Source organism: Jaculus jaculus, chromosome 19, assembly GCF_020740685.1.
Source record: "Jaculus jaculus isolate mJacJac1 chromosome 19, mJacJac1.mat.Y.cur, whole genome shotgun sequence".
Lineage (NCBI taxonomy): Eukaryota > Metazoa > Chordata > Mammalia > Rodentia > Dipodidae > Jaculus > Jaculus jaculus.
This window is the reverse complement of record NC_059120.1, coordinates 52970601-52991130: the sequence shown is the minus strand read 5'-3', so window position 1 is coordinate 52991130 and position 20530 is coordinate 52970601. Positions and strand designations below refer to the sequence as shown.

Sequence of the window (20530 nt, the reverse complement as noted above, 5' to 3'; positions counted from 1 at the left end):
CATTCAATCATTTTCCCACTAAATCACTGTGTTTGCTTTACCCAAAATCTAACTTTGAATCACTTGTATCTTGCCTCAGCGACTATGTACAATAAAAGCACAATTAAGTCCATCTCTCTACCTTATCTAATAACTTTATTAAGCCCCCATCTGGACTACAATTTTAGCCCCGGGGATCACTCCTATCACTTAAGATCCATCCTTCCTTACCCTCCTGCAGACCAAGGTTTTCGGAAGATGGATTGCAGGCCGCCTCTTTCATGCTAGGTAGCTTTAACATGAGCACACACACACACACACACACACACACACCCGCCCCCAAACAATCTTTATTTCAGCCCTGGGTCGTTTTCTTTACTGATATCTCCATTTCACCAACTCACCCAAACACTAACCAGTGACATCTTCTTTAAGTCTTTGCAACTTTCAAAGGCCGGCGTCTAAGGGGCTCCACTTTGAAAGTCACCGGCGTGGACCCCCAGCCCTCCCGCAATGACTCAGTGACCTAGACCTTCCTAGCCAACTCACCTGCTGGAGCCCAGTTCCAAACTCAAGAGCCAATTCTCGGCTTTCCACCTCCCACCACCCTTCAACAAGTCACCGGCCTGCAGAGTCCTCCTTACCCATCCCCGTGGTTTCCCAGACCCCACCAAACTCAACCCGAATTCCCTTATCTAGCTAGCTCGCTCCTCCAGCATCCGTCCCCCCACCGCCCCCTGTCTCCCAGAAACCCCCCACCTCCAACCCCCGGGAAGAGGGGAAGGTCCTCTCTCTCCCCAGGTAACCTCCAAACACCGCTTGGGACAAAACCCGAGAGATGTCCCCCCACCACATCGTGGGGCGCCCCCACCTCCCCCAACAGGTTCCTCCACACTCAACTCTCTAAGCCCACGGCCCCACCCCCGCGACCCCGTACCCCGCGGCGGCGCTCCCCCTCCGGCCCCCCTGCCGGCGTGGGCTCGAACACGCGGACGGCGGCGACCCGGCCCCCCTCCGCGGCCGCGCGCCGGCCCTTCCCCTCCCCCTCCCCTCCCCGAGGTGCCGCTTACCCCGGGCGGAGCGGGGGAGGGGCGGGCGCAGCAGTGGGGAAGGGGGGGGGCACGGGGAAGAGGCTTCGATCCCGGGGCGGCTCTCAGCCCCGGGGGGCCGGGGCCCGGGCCAGCGGCAGCGGCGGCGGCGCAGCGTCTCCCCCCGGCGGTGGCGGTGGTGGCGGCGGCGGCGGCGGCGGCGGCGCCGTCCCACTCCCGCAGGCACACATAGGCTCCATTGTCCGCCGGCGCCTCCCCCTTTCCGGCTCCCCCCCACTCCCGGCGCCGCCCCTTTTCCCTCCCCCTCCCCACCCCCCCCTCCCCCGCCGCCCCCCCTCCCCTCCAACACACACGCACAGCCGCACCGCGCCACGAAAGGTACCGCGGGGGGCCCCCCGCCTCGGACGCGAGCGGAGCAGCGCCCCTCCCCGGGCCCGACGTCCCGCCCGGCGGGGGGAATGGGACCCGCCCCTCCCCGCCCCGCCTTGGGGCGCCGGCCCCGCCCCCTCCCTCCCGGGGAATGCGCGCCCCCTCCCCGAGCGCGCGCGATGGTACCAACCCCGCCGCGTCCAACCTCCCCTCCAGGCCACGCCCATCCACCACCGACCACGCCCCCTCGCAGGACGCGCCTTACTACGGGCCCCGCCCCGCCAGGCGCCGCCCCCTGCTTTGCATGACCACGCCCAGCGCGCTGTCTTAAAGCTGCAGAGCCCTGTTTCCTCCACTGAGCCGGGGAGGGATGCTCCCGGAGGGGCCCGCGGGGGTGGGAAGCGAAGGAGGCGCGGCCGCCGCGGCCGCTGTACCTCGTCGCCGCGCTCGCTCACCTGCACTCTCCACGGCCTCCCGCAGCATCCCCGAGGCCACGGGCAAAGGACCGGGGGGGAAAAGCGCCGAGAGGGAGAGAGGGAGGGAGGGTGGGGAAGGGCCGCGTGGAATTTGGCCATCTTTGACCGAAACTCACGGGGAACCCGCCGAAGGAGCCGGGCTTTCGCTCACTCCTGGGAAGCCTCCCACCCGGTTCCCGGGCCTAGAGCTCGCAGTCTGCATGCGATTCCGCGCCCGCTCCCTTCGCACTCCTTTCCCTTCCTTCACCCCTGTGGACGTGGACGGACCTCCAGCCCCGGCAGGCTCTCTTCCCTCCGGAGGGAACAGGGCCCCCCGCGGGATGTCGCCGGTGGATGCTCGCCGGGATGCTGCGGGGCTGGAGGCTGCAGCGGCGTCGGAGGGGAGGGAGGATGAGGGGAGGGCTTCCTTCCATCTCACTGCCCCGCGCCGCCGGGCATCGCTACCTCGTGCTCCCCCACCCCAGCGGTACCACCTTCTTGCCCAGACCCCCCAAATCTCTCCTGATTTTCGGAAGAGCTCTCTCCTCTAGTCCAGTGGGTGGGTCCGGCGCTGTCCCGGGTGACATGAGATGGTCATCCATTAGATTGCACAGCATCACGGTTAAGGCAGGTTGCAGAATCAAAGCTCAGGTTCCTGCTACTCCTAGGTTATTGGGGGGTGGGTGGCGGCGGGGGGTCGTTACTGCCCTGACCAGCCATGATCGTTTTCCCTGTGCCCCTAGTCCTCCCCAAGACACAACCACGCGTTGGCCCTCCAGCTCCTTCGCTCAGCTCTGAAAGTCTGCCTAGGTTAGCAAGGTAGGTGGGCACCACCTAGCTGAGACAGGTTACATACACTTTCTTCTGTTCTTATTTCCATCACCCACGTATTTAATCAGAACAACTACGTCCTCGTCAGTTTCCCTGTCTGTAAAATTGAAACTCACTCTTGTCATACCCTTTAAAGGGTGGTACAAGGGAACCTCTTTCCAAACCACTTAAAACTTTTTTTTGGGGGGGGCTGCCTTTCAAGGGAGAGTCTCGCTCTAGCCCAGGCTGCCCTGGAATTCACTAAGTAGTCTCAGGCTGGCCTTAAACTCACTGAGATCTTTCTACCTCAACCTTCTGAGTTTCTGGGATTAATCCCAGGCCACTTAAAACTCTTGACTGGTCATGGAAGTTACTATTTTGGCTTAGGCCTACTAAAAAAAAATGTGGCAAAGTGTTTTCCCTTTGTCCTTGGTTATGATCAAGGATATACATTTTAAGAGAGGCTGTAGTGGGTATAAACAATATAACTCTAATAGCAATTGAAAAAATTCCAAATAGAAAGTAATTAAAAGGGTTTCTTTTTGGTGGAGGGGGACCAACTTTGGTTTTAAAATACTTGACTCAACGTAGCTAAGAAACTCCATGGAAAGACATGTTAGGAAAAGTCAGATGAGGATATAAGACAGCTACGGCAAGAATACGCAAAATATTTTAGATTGCTAATGTAGGTGAGCAAGAAGGACTCTGGTGGTACAGACAGACTGCATTTCATAAGAGAAGCCTACTGCCATATAAGCCTGGGCTGAGATGCTCCGCCCAGGGCAGCTCTCATCCACCACGCAAGCTCAAAACAAACCTACTATGACAATGATATAGATTTTTTTTAAAAAAGATGAAATCTTATCGTTTTATTTTTTGGTTAGGTATTAGGTTCCCACACAACCATATATGTTAAAGTTCAAAATCATTTACTGAGTCAGAAAGGAATGTGAAAGGATATTACATGCACAACACTAAGGTAAAGAACAGTAACTAGTATTGAGAATTTAGGGGCTGAAGAGATGGCTCCGTGGCTAAAGGCTTACTTGCAATGCCTGCCGCCACAGGTTCAATTCCTTAGTTCCCATGTAAAGCCAGATGTACAAAGTGGTGGGCACATGCATCTGGAGTTTATTTGCTGCAGCAAGAGGCCCTGGCACATCCAAATACAGGCACATGTGCACACACATGCACACACACCTTCTCCCCCCCCTAACTAACTAACTAACTAACTAATATATTTTTTTAAGGTAGGGTCTCACTCAAGCTCAGGCAGACCTGGAATTCACTATGTAGTCTCAGGGTGGTCTCGAATTCACAGCAATCCTCCTACCTCTGCCTCCCAAGGGCTGGGATTAAAGGCGTGTGCCACCACATACGGCTAATAAAAATATTTTTTAAAATAAAACAACTTGGGCCAAGAAGATGGCTTAGTGACTATGGGCACTTGCTTACAAAGCTTACCACAACCCAGGTTCAATTTCCCCTATACCCGCATAAAGTCAGGTACACAAAGAGGTGCATGCATCTGTAGTTTGTGAGCAGTGGCAAAAGTTCCTGATATGCCCATTTTCTCCCCCCCTCTCGATTTACAAATAAAATTTTAAACTATTTTTTTTAAATATTTAAGGGCGCTGAAGAGATGGCTCAGCTGTTAAAGGCACTTGCTTATAGAGCCTGTCTGCCTGGGTTCAATTCTTTAGCCAGCTTCCAAAAGTGGGGAGGGATATATGTCTGATATTCATTTGCAGGTGCAAGACACCTTGGTGCACATAAATGAATTTTGAAAACAGAATTTAAGCATGTTAAACAATAATCACAAAGTCAGCTGGGCATGGTGGCACATGCCTTTAATTCCAGCACCAGGGAGGCTGAGGTAGGAGGTTCATTGTGAGTTCGAGGCCAACCTGAGACTACATAGTGAATTCCAGGTCAGCCTGGGCTTGAGTGAGAAGCTACCTCCAAAAACCAAAAGAAATATCACAAAATCTAAAGGTTAGAATCTCCATAGTAATGTTAGCTTAGCTACATTACACATGGGATAGGATTTTGTTTAAACTATTATTTGTTCTATTCAGCAGTTTATTTTACTAAAATATTTGCCCTCTGAGTTCTCCTTTTAATTTTTTTTGATTTGAGACAGAATGGATAGCCAAGGGCTTCTTGCCACTGCAAATGAACTCCAGATGCATGTGCCACTTTATGTATTTGGCTTTGTGTGGGAACTGGAGAATTGGATCCTAGCTAGCACACTTTGCAACCAAACACCTTTAAGTGCTGAGCAATCTCCCCAGTCTGTCCTCTGAGTTTTCTAACATCCATGCATCTCAACTCACTTGAACAAGAATTCTATTTTAGTGTATAAAAGTTCTAACACTTTATAAATACATAAGCACTGATAGATAATGGTAAAGTCAGTTTTAAAAGCCTCCAATAAGATGTTTCTCCAAGGTGTTTCTGCGACTAGAAACTCAAGATAAGAAATCTTTTTTACACTAATGGCCAAATTGTCAAAGGTTGAAGATACTAGAGAAACCTGGTTTTGATTCTCTTACTGAAATTTTTCTCATAACGATGATAAACAGCGCACTGCAAGCTTGGGATCATTGCGTTGTGGTATTGCTTGTTTGTCTTCAATCTTTCCTATCTGAACAGTCCATTTTCAAGTGAAACTGAACAAGTACTCTTGTTTACTCAATTCTTGATAAACATACCTAAATATCAGAATTGTATGGGAAACTCCATCTTCTTTCTCAGATGACAATTTTGATGGGGAACTTTTTGGTTTGTTTGTTTGTTCTTTCAAGGTAGGGTCTCTCTCTACTCCAGGCTGACCTGGCATTCACTATGTAGTCTCAGGGGGGTCTTGAACTCATGTGATCCTCCTACCTCTACCTCCCGAGGGCTGGGATTAAAAGCATGCACCACCACACCTGGCTCAAAATGTGTGGGTTACTTATTTATTTATTTGCAAGGGGGGAGAGAGAGAGAGGGACAGAGAGGCACACCAGGGCCTCCAGCCACTGCAAACTAACTCCAGATGCATGCACCACTTCGTGTATCTATCTGGCTTTACTGGGGACTTGAACTCGGATTGCTAGCCTTTGTAGGCAAGCGCCTTAACCACTAAGCCATCTCTCCAGTCCTTTCATGGGGAAATTTACTGGTTTGCCAACATTATGCACATTGTGTGGGATTAGAATTTGAGTCCAGTGCTCTGCAACACGATTCCACCTTCCAGGAAGTGCTGATTCCGAGCAGTACCTACTATTTATTGTAGGCGAGAACATGAAATTCTACCCTAGGAACATTAAGACTAAGTTAGGGCTGTGTTCACTCAGCCAGTGGGTGTTAGGGTTACAAGAGGCTCTAACCAATTCTTGCCATGGTCAAAACTCTCACCTTGTCCATGGGTTCCTGTTGTTTGCCAGTTGGTTAGCAGTTCATCTACTTTGTAGTTCAAACCAAAGCAGGTAAATGTCAGTGCTAAAGGGAAGCCACCAAGAGCCATGCTGACCGAAGATGAAGTGTTAGAATGGAACGGCATCTCTTGACCCTCACAGCACTTTCATAGGTAGTCAGGAAATTATTTGTGTGCTAGGTTGTCCATGAAGGAGAACTCTCTACAGTCTGGCTTTCGTTAGTCCATGGAATCTCTTCTCTGCCTGGAAAGAAGAGGGCTAATTGACCTTTTGTTTTATTTTATTTAGAGAAAGAGAGAGAGAGAGAATGAATTGGCACACCAGGGCCTCATCCACTGCAAATGAGCTCCAGACGCTTGCGCCACCTAGTGGGCATGTGCGACCTTGTGCTTGCCTCACCTTTGTGCATCTGGCTAACCTGGGATCTGGAGGGTAGAACATGGGTCCTTAGACTTCACAGGCAAGCGCCTTAACCGCTAAGCCATCTCTCCAGCCCTAATTGACTCTTATAAAATAGAAATCAGTATTCCCATCTCCTTCAACTTCACCTGCAGTCTCTGGTACTCTGAGGCGCTGTAACAGATCCGTGAGGTGACACTGAGATCCATTTAGAAGGCACCACACCATGTTTCTTCCTGCTTCAGCCTATATGGTTACTCAACATTCTACATTCTTATTTTTCAAATATTTTAGTTATTGATTATTTACTAGGGAGAAAGAGAGGAAGGGGCAGAGAGAGATAATGGGTATGCCAGGGCCTCCTGCCACTGCAGATGCATGTGCCACCTTGTGCATCTGGCTTCTGTGGGTACTAGGGAATTGAATCTGGGTCCTTAGGCTTCACAGGCAAGTCCCTTAGCTGTTAAGCCATCTCTCCACCCCGTATGTTTTTTATTCTTATTTTTGGTTTTTGAGGTAGGGTTTCACTCTGTCTAGCCCAGGCTGACCTGGAAATCACTATGTAGTCTCAGGTTGTCCTCAAATTCACAGCAATTCCCCTACTTCGGCCTCCCAAGTGCTGGGATTAAAGGTGTGTCCCACCACGCCCAGCCTCAACATTCAACTTTCTAAAATTCACCTTTGTAGCATTCAGGCTGTCATTGTCCTAAGGTCTAAGTACCTACATACCAGTGCTGATGTCATTCTGTCTCAATCCATCTACTTCTTTGTCTTTTTTTTCTCTCTCTCTAATAAATAAATAAAATTAAAATTAAAAAAAATCCAGGCCGGAGAGATGCCTTAGCGGTTAAGTGCTTGCCTGTGAAGCCTAAGGACCCCGGTTCGAGGCTCGATTCTCCAGGACCCATGTTAGCCAGATGCACAAGGGGGCACACACATCCGGAGTTCGTTTGCAGTGGCTGGAAGCCCTGGCATGCCCATTCTCTCTCTCTCTCTCTCTCTGCCTCTTTCTCTGTCACTTTCAAATAAATAAATAAACATAAAACAAAAAAAATTAAGAAAAAATCCTTAGCCAGGCATGGTGGCACACGCCTTTAATCCCAGCACTCGGGAGGCAGAGGTAGGAGGATCGCTGTGGGTTTGAGGCCACCCTGAGACTACATAGTGAATTCCAGGTCAGCCTGGACTAGAGTGAGACCCTACCTCAAACAAACAAACAAACAAACAAACAAATCCTTGGTTCTTTGATCTTTTCTCTCCAGTTTTTTCTAGGGTCTCTCTCGCACTTTCCCAATTCTAGCCATCACCGCGTTATAAATACCAACACACCAGCAGGTGTAGTTGAGGCTCCACTTGAACTCAGTCCTGCATCTTTAGCTACTCGGCTTGCTCATCGCGACAAGCTTTACACGTCAACAATAAATTCACCAAGCCATCCAGGGAGGCTTTAATCCCAGCGCACAGGAGGCTGAGATAGGAAGATCACCATGAGTCTCAGGCTAGCCTAGGCTACCAAATGAGTTCCAGGTCAGTCTGAGCTAGAGTGAGACCCTATCTCAAAAAAAAAAAAAAGTATAAAATAAACTAAATTCACCATCTTTTAAAACTAAGTTTCACTTCCGCACTCTCTGTTCTTTTCATTAGGCTCTCCTCTTGTCAGCTAGCCCTACATACTCTTTCCAGAAAGTTCTTCCTAAAAGGCCTGTTTACACATGGTAGGTTTCATAGCGTGCCTTTTCAAGTTACCGAAGCGACGCTGCTTCTTCTTGACCCACCTGCCCAAGAGCCTAGCGGTATAATGCAACGGCAATTGTACCCGTGTCAGACTCACGTGGATCTGGGCTGGATCTTGGACTTCAGGTGTTAGCCAAGTCACTTCAAGCCAAATTTATTTTTTTCTATCATCACTCATTTCAGTAGCAGTTATTCATGTAGTCACTTTGAAAACAGCCGGAATACACACACTTTAATTTCCTCTACTGCTTATGTGGTCCTCTTTCTTCCCCCACTTAATGCCTGTTTAGCTTTTGAATCATTTAGTATTACTATAGTTATCAAGCATCTACTAAAAGCAAGACATCCTGGGTGTCTTAAAAAAAAAAAAGAAAGAAATAGGCACACAATTCTGTTTTAGAGGTTCAATCAAATTGGATGGATGATCTGTTCATTAAAAAAAAAAGAAAGTTAAATAAATTCCTGATGTGTGCCAGGTGAAAAGTACTGAATATTCAAGGTATAATTTAAAAAGGGGGGGCTGGAGAGATGGCTCAGCGGTTAAGTGCTTGCCTGTGAAGCCTAAGGACCCCTGTTCAAGGCTCAATTCCCCAGGATCCACGTTAGCCAGATGCACAAGGGGGCGCATGCGTCTGGAGTTCGTTTGCAGTGGCTGGAGGACCTGGTGCACCCATTCTCTCTCTCTCTTCCCCTCCCTCCTTCTCTCTTTCTGTCACTCTCAAATAAATAAAAATAAACAAAAGAAATTAAAAATTAAATAAAATAAGAAAGGGGGAGGGGAACAGAGGACATTTTCCCTGGTGTTGCGATCTGGGATCTATGTAGTTACACAGACTGATAAGTAAACATTTGAAATCAATATTAAGTGATAACACGTAAAATCTAGGTGTTGAGGGCATGTAAAGGGTGAAATCTGAGCCTGGCGTGGTGGCACACGCCTTTAATCCCAGCACCTAGGAGGCAGAGGTAGGAGGATCGCTGTGAGAGTTCGAGGCTACCCTGAGACTCCATAGTGAATTCCAAGTCATCCTGAGCTAGAGTGAGACCCTACCTCAAACAAACAAACAAACAAAAAAAACACATAAAAAATTAAAATAAGAGTGGAATCTATGCAGGCAAGAGCCTTTTACAGAATACAAATAGACCTGAGCAGAATCTTAAAGAACTTGCAGGAGTTAGCTGTGTGTAAAGGCTCAGCTGTGTGACAAGGTATATAAATAACCGAAAGGCAAGAGAGAGGTGATAAATAAGTGGCAGGGCAGAGGCAAAAAGTAAAGCAGGGGCTGGAGAGATGGCTTAGCGGTTAAGCGCTTGCCGAAGAAGCCTAAGGACCCCAGTTCAAGGCTCGATTCCCCAGGACCCGCGTTAGCCAGATGCACAAGGGGGCGCACGCGTCTGGAGTTCGTTTGCAGTGGCTGGAAGCCCTGGGGCACCCATTCTCTCTCTTTCTCTTTCCCTTTTTCTCTGTCACTCTCAAATAAATAAATAATAAACAACAACAACAAAAAAGTAAAACAGCAATCAGAGGAGATACGGTGTGTGTGTGGGGGGGGAGGGGTCGCAAACACCGCTTCATGGGGGTGGAGGCAAAACTGAGGTCAGACATGCTGTGGGGTCGAATCCTTCTCAGCACTCTGGGCTGTGCCCTATGCAGGACAGGGGCAGCACTTTGTCTGTGGACGATGACGGTCATATCTAGGTTTTCCTAGAATATTTATTAGAGGGGAGTCAAGATTCCGCAGAGCCTTTCTGGGAGAAGGGCTCTCAGCAGGATGGCCGCCTCGCATCTACTTTCACTCACTGTCTTCTCTCCTTGGTGCTCCCAGACACTGTTTTAAACCCTGGCGTTAGAAACCCACACCTTTGGGTTTAAGATATCATTTCCCCAAGCCCTTGGCAGGGAAAAACACAAATCAAGGGTTAGCTCTGCTTTATTCTAGGAAGCTGTCTGGCACACCTCTATCCTCCTTAGCTGCTCGCTGCCCTGGAGGAAAAAGCGAATTCTGAAGTGTGTTGGTTCTTCCCCAGAAATTCCAGCCAGGCAGAGAGGAACGCAGGGGGCTTTCTGAGGGCAGCCCTGCTGGGATTGGAGGAAGAGGTCGAAATTGGAGAGAGATGCCAAGAAGTGATGGATCACAACAAGAATAGGCCCGCGTGGTGGCGCCCACGTTTGATCTCAGCACTTGGGAGGTAGAGGTAGGAGGATCGCCAAGAGTTTGAGGGCAGCCTGAGAAGGCATAGTGAATTCCAGGTCAGCCTGGGCTAGAGCGAGACCCTACCTTGAAAAACAAAAACAGAAAACCAGACAATTTGTGCCAATAAAGACAGGTTTAGCCAGCATAAGCAGTGTCCATCAACCGCTCCCTTCTCTGCTCTGTGATGTCATAGATGGCTTTGCTCAGGATGAGTCTTCACTCAGTCACTGAGGGCACTGCAGATGTTCAACGAGCCCATTTTAAGTTGTTCTAACATGGGCTGGAGGGACAGCTTAGCGGTTAAGGCGTTTGCCTGCAAAGCCAAAGTTCCCAGGTTCGATTCTCCAGGACCCACGTTTGCCAGATGCACAACGGGGTGCACGCGTCTGGAGTTCGTTTGGAGTGGCTGGAGGCCCTGGCGCACCCATTCTCTCTCTCTCTCTCTCTCTCTCTCCCTCTTTCTCTGTCAAATAAATAAATAAAAATAAAGAGTGTTTGCTTAAAAGAAATTGTTCTAACATTACAGGTTTTCTTTTGTATTAGTTAGCACTTGCGTTGAATTAAGTAAGGTGATCGTTACTGAAGAGCTCTTACAGTCCAGTTGAAGGAACAAAAAAATGTTCAATAACAATTAAGTCCTCCACTGAAGTACAGATGTGATGCAAACCAGAGACTTCCAGAGTGGTGGCGTGGGGGGGGGGAAGCAAGCATCACGTTAAGAGTCCGGAGCGAGGAGTGACAGTTTTCATGTAGGAGCAGAAGCTGCCTGGCCCTGTGAGAGGATGCTTTTGTGACTCGAGGACCAAGAGGGACAGACCCTGAGGGAGCATTCTGTGTGGGGCTGTGCATCAGAACCCAGGCAGGGGCCAAGAGGACAGGAAGTGGTCATGACGACGGCTTTCTGTGTATGTATGGACTAGTAGACACGAGCCTAAGGCCTCCTTTTTAAAAAATATTTTTGTTCTTTATTTTTTAGTTATTTGAGAGCGACAGACACAGAGAGAAAGGCAGAGAGAGAGAGAGAGAGAAAGAGAGAGAGAATGGGCACACCAGGGCCTCCAGCCACTGCAAACGAACTCCAGATGTGTGCGCCCCTTGTGCATCTGGCTAACGTGGGTCCTGGGGAATCAGCCTTGAACCGGCGTCCTTAGGCTTCACAGGCAAGCGCTTAACTGCTAAGCCATCTCTCCATCCCCGAGCCTAAGGCCTTTTACAGATACTTAATACAGAGAACAACCCCACAAGGAGGTATAACTGCTATTCACCTTATACTTGAGGGACCTTATTTGGAAGGGTCAATGACTGTCCTGCGTCCTGGAACTGGAGTGTGATGGAGATGTGGCCTGCAAAGCCAAAGGACCCAGGTTCAATTCCTCACCACCCACCGTGAGCCAGATGCACAGGGTGCTGCATGCATCTGGAGTTCAGTTGCAGTGGCTAGAGGCCCTGGCGTGCCCAGCCTATCTGCCCCTCTCTCTTACAAATGAATAAGTAAAAATAAAAAAGAACGAAAGAAAGAAAGAGATGTGTTTAAAGCCAACGTAGGTCTGAGGTGGCTAGGGTCAGAGGGGAGCCCAGGTGGATATGTGAGACAGAGATTAGTTGTGAAGAAATGGTTTAGAGAAAGTATATGAGAAGGATGTGCTATAATTTCTTTTTTAAAAAATTTTTTTGTTCATTTTTATTTATTTATTTGAGAGGGACAGAGAGAGAAAGAGGCAGAGAGAGAGAGAGAGAGAGAGAGAGAGAGAGAGAGAGAGGGAGAGAGAATGGGCACGCCAGGGCTTCCAGCGACTGCAAACGAACTCCAGATGCATGTGCCCCATTGTGCATCTGGCTAATGTGGGTCCTGGAGAATCAAGCCCTGAACCAGGGTCCTTAGGCTTCACAGGCAAGAGCTTAACCACTAAGCCATCTCTCCAGCCCATAACTTCTTAAAAGAAGGGAATGGGAAGGCCACAGCCTGTGAAACAGGCACCTTCTGTACTGTGTCCTCTTGGCTGGGACTTAATACTATCCCCATCTCACGATGAGAAAAACCAAAATGTAGACGGCAAATGGCTTACACGAGCCTCACCGCTGTCCATAGCACATGGTTCCAGAGGTGAATGCCACATCTAAGCCAGTGTCCCGCACACTCTCTCCTCAAGCATGGGAAACCCGCTTAAAAATAACACTGTTGCAATCTGCATGGTGGTGTCGTCCCCTTCTTGATGGTGGCACAAAGCACTTGGCCAAAAGCAGCTGGTGGAGGAAAAATCGTTGATCTTGGCTTACAGTCTCGAGGGGAAACTGCAGGATGGCACGGAAAAGGATGGCATGAGCAAAGACTGGACACCACCTCGGCTGTGGCGGGCGGAGCACTTAAATCCAAATGCAATATGCACTTAAATGCAAATGCAATAGCAAACAACGGGAGAGGTGATGCATCAAAACCAAGGTGGAATTGCTGAGAAGATCGCTTAGCAGTTAAGGCGTTTGCCTGTGAAGCCTAAGGACCAGGCTGAGAGTGAGCCGAACTGACGCTGGCAAGCCGCGGCTGATACGCGGCGAGGTCCTCCCCCGGCCGCACACCTCCTCCGCAAAGCCCCACCTCCCAAGTCACGGTCAGCTGCGTCCAAGCATTCACAACCCGCGAGTCGATGAGGGGACGCCCCGTTCAAGCCACTGCACGTGGCGTTCTTGAACACAGGTTCACATTCACGGCCCCAGCTGATCCTTGGGAAAGCTATGCGCCAGGGTCCAGGCGCTTTCCCATCACAATCGACAATAACAATCATCACAACAATCATTAGAATAACAACTTAAACCAGAAGGGATTTAAGTGCTCGCCATATAGCTGGGCTAAGGGCTTTATGAGATAGATTATATTATAGAAGAAACCCTATCACTCACATGCTGTTATGAACTCGCTTTGCGCACAAGGGACGGAGGGCTTGGAGAGGCTTAAGTAGCTTCATGAAGGAGCTGGACTCAAGTCAGTTATGAGACTAAGTACGAGGTTAGGTGACACGGAGTGGGGATTCTTGAACTAGCCCAGAGCTCCCTGGTCCTACACCCAATTCATCCTTCCCTTTGCCATGTTGGCATTCAATCAGCTTGCAGCTGCAGGAAAGAACGTTGGAGGAGAGAAGAACCGGCGACGAGACCGCCGGGAGAGCACAGAACCGTGGGTGTCATGATGCAGATGGGGGAGGGGGAAGGGGAGTGAAGCGCATGCTGGGGGCTGATTAGAGGACTTGACGGCAGCAGAAGCTCGCTTTTGCAGCGCGTGAACAGAAGAGGGGGTAGGAGAGCGCAGAATTTTTTTATTTTTGTAGCCTCAAAACTCCTGGAAAGGGGCATTTCAGCCAGAAATGGGAAGGGTCAAAAAATGACACCAGCGGGATAGAGAGATGGCTCAGCGGTTATGGCGCTTGCCTGCGAAGCCTAAGGACCCATGTTTGACTCTCCAGATCCCACGTTAGCCAGACGCACGGAGGTGAGGCAAATGCAAGGTCGCACATGCCCACTAGGTGGCGCAAGCGCCTGGAGTTCGAGCGCAGTGGCTGAGGCCCTAGCGCTCCAGTTCTCTCTGTTAAAAAAAAATTGACATCGAGAGTGTGGCCGCGCACCCCTTTAATCCCCACACTCGGGAGGCAGAGGTAGGATCGCCATGAGTTCGAGGCCACCCTGAGACTACATAGTGAATTCCAGGTCAGCCTGGGCTAGAGTGAGACCCTACCTCGAAAAGAAGGAGAGAGAGAAAGAGAGGGAGGAAGGGAGGGAGAGAGGGAGGGAGGAAGGAAGGAAGGAAGGAAGGAAGGAAGGAAGGAAGGAAGGAAGGAAGGAAGGAAGGAAGGAGGGAAGGAAGGAAGGAGAAAAGAAGGAAGGGAAGGAAGAAGGAGGAAAGAAGGAAGGAGGGAAGGAAGCAAGGAAGGAAGGAGGAAAGAAGGAAGGAAGACACTGAGGGCTGGGGAGATGGATACTCAGATGGCAAAGTGCTAGCTGCACCAGCCTGACTGCGCGTTGGGTCACCAGAGTCCACGTCAAGCTGTACGCACAGCACAAGCCCTAAGTCCCAGCGCACCTGCTGTTTGAAGGGAGAAGGAAGATCCCCAAAGCCCACGGGCCGCCTAGCCTGGCAAATGCAATAGCAAACAACGGGAGAGGTGCTGCATCAAAACCAAGGTGGAACTGCTGAGAAGATGGCTTAGCAGTTAAGGCGTTTGCCTGTGAAGCCTAAGTTCCAGGGTTCGATTCCCCAGGACTCACGTAAGCCAGATGCACAATGTGGTGCACGTGTCTGGAGTTTGTTTGCAGTGGCTGGAGGTCCTGGTGTGCCTGTTCTCTGTCTGCCTCTCTCTTTCTCTCTCTCTGTAATCAATGAACTAAAGATAAAAATTTGAAAGCAGCCGGGCGTGGTGGTGCACGTCTTTAATCCCAGCACTGGGGAGGCACAGGTACAAGGATCACTGTGAGTTCGAGGCCACCCTGAGACTCCATAGTGAATTCCAGGTCAGCCTGGGCTAGAGTGAGACCCTACCTCAAAAAAAAAAAAAAAAAAAAGAAAAAAAAAAAGAAAAGAAAGCAAAACTATACCAAGGTGGAAGGTGAGAATTGACACTGACATTTGAGGTTGTCCTCTGATCCCCGCCCTGTGCCGTGTTGCAGGCACACCTGCATCACGCACACGCTAAAGAAATGTCACTAGTCTTCAATGAGCTGCCACTATGTGCCAACTAAGGGTGGCTACAGTGAAAAGAAGCCGAGAACACCAAGTGTTGGTGAGAGGAGAGACAAGTCTCGTATATTGTCGTATGAGGACACAGGATGGCATATCCACCCTCAAATAGAGTTCAGCAGTTTCTTTAAAATTATCTATGTGTTGGGCTGGAGAGATGGCTTAGTGGTTAAAGCACTTGCCTGAAAAGCCAAAGGACCGAGGCTTCAATTCCCCAGGACCCACATAAGCCAGATGCACAAGGGGGCACATGCATTTGGAGTTCGTTGGAGGCCCTAGCACACCCATTGTTTCTCTCTTATTCTATCTGTCTGTGTCTCTCTCTCTCTCTCCCTCTCTCAAATAAATAAAAATAAAATATTTTAAAAGTATCTATGTGGTCCAGAAATTCAACTTCTAGGTTTATTTCTAGGAGAAATAAAAACATATGTCTATGTAAACACTGGTATGTATAAATAAAATGTGGTATATCTACACCATGGAATCTTATTCAGCAATAGGAAATGAGCACTGACATGTTACAATATGAATATAATATCCAAATACCATGGTAAGGGCTGGAGAGGTGATGTCGCGGTTAAGGCACTTGCCTGCAAAGTCTGGGGACCCAGGTTCGATTCCCCAGTACCCAGGTAAGCCAGATGCACTTGGTGGCGCATGCATCTGGAGTTTGTTTGCAGTGGTTAGAGGCCCTGGCACCCTCATTCTCTCTCTCTCTTAAGTAAATAAATAAAAACTTAAAAAATACCATGGTAAGTGAGAGACGTAAGATGTGAAGCAACTTGCTGTGTGATGTCATTTACATCAAATGTGGAGGAAAGGTAGGGCTGTATCAGTCGAAAGTAATTGGTATGAGCGGGAACAAAGTCTGACAGCAAATGGGTAAGCATCTGTTTAGGGCAGTGCAGGGGATTGAACCCAGGGCCTATGAGTGCTAGTTAAGTGCTCATTTACTGAGCTGCACCCACACCCGACAGGGAATACAGAATGCATGAAACAAGTGTTCTAAAACCAGATGATGAACAATGGGTGCACATTTTCTGTCATGTTTGAATCATATACTTAACGTGTCTGAATTTTGTAGCATGTAAATTATACCACGATAAACTCTCGTTTTATTTTAAGGATGGCAGAGATGCCCTATCAGGTGAGGGGCGAGAGAGGAAATTTGAGAAGGAATGAGCTCACCGGTAAAGGTATGCAAGAGAACAGATTGGTGCCAAAGGCACACCCTCCAGTGGCACCCCGTCAGGGCAAATATGAAGCTCACCCTGGAAACAACATGCCTGGGCTAATATTAAAATTTACTGAGTGGGCTGGAGAGATGGCTTAGAGGTTAAGCGCTTGCCTGTGAAGCCTAAGGACCCCGGTTCAAGGCTCGATTCCCCAGGACCCACATTAGCCAGATGCACAAGGGGGCGCACTCATCTGGAGTTCATTTGCAGTGGCTGGAGGCCCTGGCGTGCCCATTCTCTCTCTCTCTCTCTCTGCCTCTTTCTCTGTCTATCGCTCTAAAATAAATAAAATAAAATAACGACAAAAAAAATTTAAAAAAAATTTACTGAGCTGGAGAGATGGGTCAGTGGTTAAGGCACTTGCCTCCAAAGCCTAGTGACCCCAGTTCGATTCCCCAGGACCCATGTTAGCCAGATGCACAAAGTGGCGCATGCGTCTGGAGTTCGTTTGCAGTGCCTAGAGGCCCTGGCACGCCCATTTGCTTTCTCTCCCTCTCTTTTGGTCTCTCCTCTCCCTGTGTCAAATAAATAGGTAAAAGTATTTTTTCAATTTACTTATATCTTGTAAGTCCCAGCTACTTAGAATTGTGGGTCACAGCACCCGCCTCCCATGCCTTAACTGACTGTGGGGGTCTTGAAAACTTTGGCAACAGTAAGAGGTTTCTGAACACACAAGGGTGAAAACTTAATTCAAAACCAAATCAGAATGAATCTGACAGCGTCCACCCGCACTGCGTGTGCCCTCCAGTGCAGCTTTGGGTTCTGGACCCACGACACGAGCCCTTTTCCCTATGCTGGCCAGCGAGCCACGCGGCTCCGCCTCTGCTCCCGAAACACCCAGCTCCGGGTCGAGAGCCTCGGTCGGTATGAAGAATAGCATTTTTACTGTATGTACAAAGTTGTCTGCTCTCAAGAAAATGTGATGTTTTCCAGAAATAGAAGACTTATAATATTTCTTATTGTCACTTCTCAATGTGTATCAAATTAACATATATTTGGACTATATTATTAGAATGCTTGATTTTAAAAAAGTATTTATTTATGAGAGAGAGAGAAAGAGAGAGAGAGAGAATGGGTGCATCAGGCCCTCCTACCACTGCAAAGAAAACTCCAGACACATGTGCCACTTTTGGTGTCTGGCTTTACATAAGTACTAGGGAATCAAATCCAGGCCATCAAGCTTTGTAAACAAGTACGTTTAACTACCGAGCCATCTCCCCAGCCCAGAATGTTTGATTTTTTAAAAATTTTTTATTTATTTTCACATGTCACTTTACATCCATTTTTACATGGATGGCTGGGGAATCGAACCCAGGTCAGCTGTCTTTGCAAGCAAGCACATTTAACCACTGACCCACCTTCCCCACCCAGCATGTTTGATTTTAAAAATTGCTATTTGAGTTCTGACTTGAGTTTCAGTAAAACATTTTTGTCTTAGGATTAGGACAAAATTTTCAACAATTTATTAAATGGCCCTAATTTACTTCACCCACTTTTTTTTTTTTTACTGTGTATTTATATGAAGTGGTATTCTCAGCATTGAAGATCATAAAATCAAAATACCGATCAATTCTGAAAAACAATGAAGATGCTTTGTATCCTGAAAAAAATCAAACTTTCAGCCAAGATTTAATTCTTTATGTAAAAATAAACAAGTGCATTCGTATAAAATTTGCTTTCTTCTTTAGTAAATGGTAAAATGACATGTCTACTGAAGAACTGTTTTTGAAATAAAATTCTTTATGATTTATTTTTAGTCAATGTTTATGTACTCATCTTATGTGCCTATATACTGGGACTTGGATAAAAGCTTTTCAGGTGAAAGGGGGTCATGAATTTTAAAAGTTTTAGGAGCTCTAGCCTGAGTCCTCAGCCATCCAGAGCAGAGGAACCCTCTAACAACAGATTTATGTCTGCTTGGGAAAAAATCGCCCCTAAGTTTCTGAATTCCAGGTTACAGGTAAAAGGGTAACTGCAATGGACTGAAAACATTCCCTGTATTTTGCCATTAAACAAGGGAACAACAGGGCTAGAGGGATGGTTTAGCGGTTAAGGTGCTTGCCTGCAAAGCCAAAGGACCCAGGTTCAATTCCCCAGGATCCACGTAAGCCAGATGCATCAGGTGGCGCAAGCGTCTAGTGTTTGTTTGCAAGTGGCTGGAGGCCCTGGTGCACCCATTCTCTCTCTCTCTGTTTCTCTCTTTCAAATACCTACATTAATTAAAAACAAATTCAAAATAAAAGAGACCTGCACAGACACTTTTACCCATGCGAGAAGTCACATCAGTGCCATGGAGAGCAGTGTTTCGAGAGCCGTGAAAGTTAATTCACTTACTCGCCCACCACCAAGACGCCTGCGATGCCGGGTCCACCCTTTGGCTCCAAAAGTGACTTCTGACATCCGAAGGAGTTTGCAGAGACTTTGGGTGGGGGTGGGGGGTGAATTCTGCACTCATTCTGTCACTTCTGAATTTGAGACAACTCCTCCTCTTGGTGGACTTTGGAGAGGGGACCCTCCCAGGCTGGGGAACTAGAGCTGCCTTTTTTTTTTTTTTTTTTTCCCTCCAAGGCCTGACTTTAGTGGCCGACGGAAGGGAAACTCAAACAATCATTAGGTTTCTCCTTATTCTATAGATCTGGAGTAAATGAAGCAAACCGGAACTGCGATCCCTAGCTTTGACGTATAGGGAAAACGTCAGAGCTCGGCTGCTGTAGGCAGAGGCCCAGAGAGAGGCAGCCAAGGAAGCGCCGCGCTTGGAGCACTGGCCTTAGGGGCGTCCCTAAGCCGGGCTTCTTGGCACCTTCTGTCCGTGGTGGAGGTTACAACTTGGATGACGTGCTACGTGCACGAACTTCTAACTGAGTGTCATCATTTCCTTCAGGCACGGGTACATGACATGGCTGTGCTCTGTAGGACAGCACTTGACTGTCATGCATGAGGTCCTGGGTCCTGTTCCCAGAAAAACACACATGTGCACACACACATACACACACGAATACAGGCAATAGGCAACATGCTAAGGTGGTATGAGCAGTCTGTGAACATTTTTTAACCAATTAGATCAAAGATATTCCAAATATCACGAACAATCACGACTATGATCAAACCTCAGGAGTTATTAGACCTGTCTGTAGACCTTATTAGTTTTAATAAAGGCACACACGTAGTACTAGATATCAAATTTTGCTTTTAGCATTTAGATCACAGTATTTCCTTATAACCAGTTTTTAGTTCTGTGTGCTTAATTTTATGTATTTAGAAATCATTATTCCGGGGCTGGAGAGATGGCTTAGTGGTTAAGGCGCTTGCCTGCAAAACCAAAGGACGCAGGTTCGATTCCCCAGGACCCACATAAGCCAGTTACACAAGGTGACGCATGCACCTGGAGTTCATTTGCAGCAGCCAGAGGCCCTGGAGTGCCCATTCTCTATCTGCCTCTCTCTCTCTCTCTTTCTCTCTCTCTCTCTCAAGTAATAGATAATTTAAAAAAAATCATTCTGTCTGCAGGCTTCACCACCCCAGGAGGTCATGGCCCCAGGATTAGAAGCCTCAGGCTGGAGGAGCTTTTCCTAGTCCCCCATCCAGTACCAAGACAGTAAGGGAGGGAGGAGCCTCCTTACCATGCCTGAAATTCCACCATTAGAGAACATTTCCTTTGGGTTTTTAAGATTCCCATTAAAATGCAAATGTCCCCAAAGGAGAAGAACATCTCCAGTGTTATTAGTTAACCCCTGGAATGGGGTTGTTTAGCAGCTAGCTGAGCACAACATCCTACAATTCAATTAAAGAAACATGTACTGACCACCCACCACGGGGAAGAGCCAGGTGTGGGGAGAGGACGCCAGCCCCCAATGGTCTTCCCTCACGAGTGTTCGCAGTAGGCGAATGGAACACGCACGTGAGAGGCAGCGGAGGAAATCTGCTTCCCAGAAGTACAAAGAGGGCTGGAGAGATGGCTCAGCTGTTAAGGCGTTTGCCTGCAAAGCCCAGCAACCCAGGTTCAATTCCCCGGCACCCACATAAAGACAGACAGACGCACAAGATGGTGCATGCGTTTGGAGCTCGTTTGCAGGGGCTGGAAGCCCTGGCATGCCCATTCTGTCTGTCTGTCTTTCTTCTCTCCTATCTCTCTCTGCTTGCAAATAAATAAATGATTTTTT

General features: G+C 48.3%; 1 protein-coding gene across 8 annotated transcripts in view; it reads right to left on the bottom strand.

The window, feature by feature from the left end:
- Nucleotides 1-20530, bottom strand: part of Bcl9 (BCL9 transcription coactivator) — a 106369-nt gene that overhangs the window by 24085 nt on the left and 61754 nt on the right. Inside the window, exon 2 of one of the 8 annotated variants that reach the window (XM_045138129.1) lies at nucleotides 6065-6327. The exons of 6 other annotated variants lie outside the window; for them this stretch is intronic. The gene's annotated coding sequence lies outside the window, so the exon portion shown is untranslated. Of the gene's footprint in view, nucleotides 1-1049; nucleotides 1090-6064; nucleotides 6328-20530 lie in introns of those variants that run through there. One more of the 8 variants, XM_004659089.2, reaches the window with a different exon arrangement.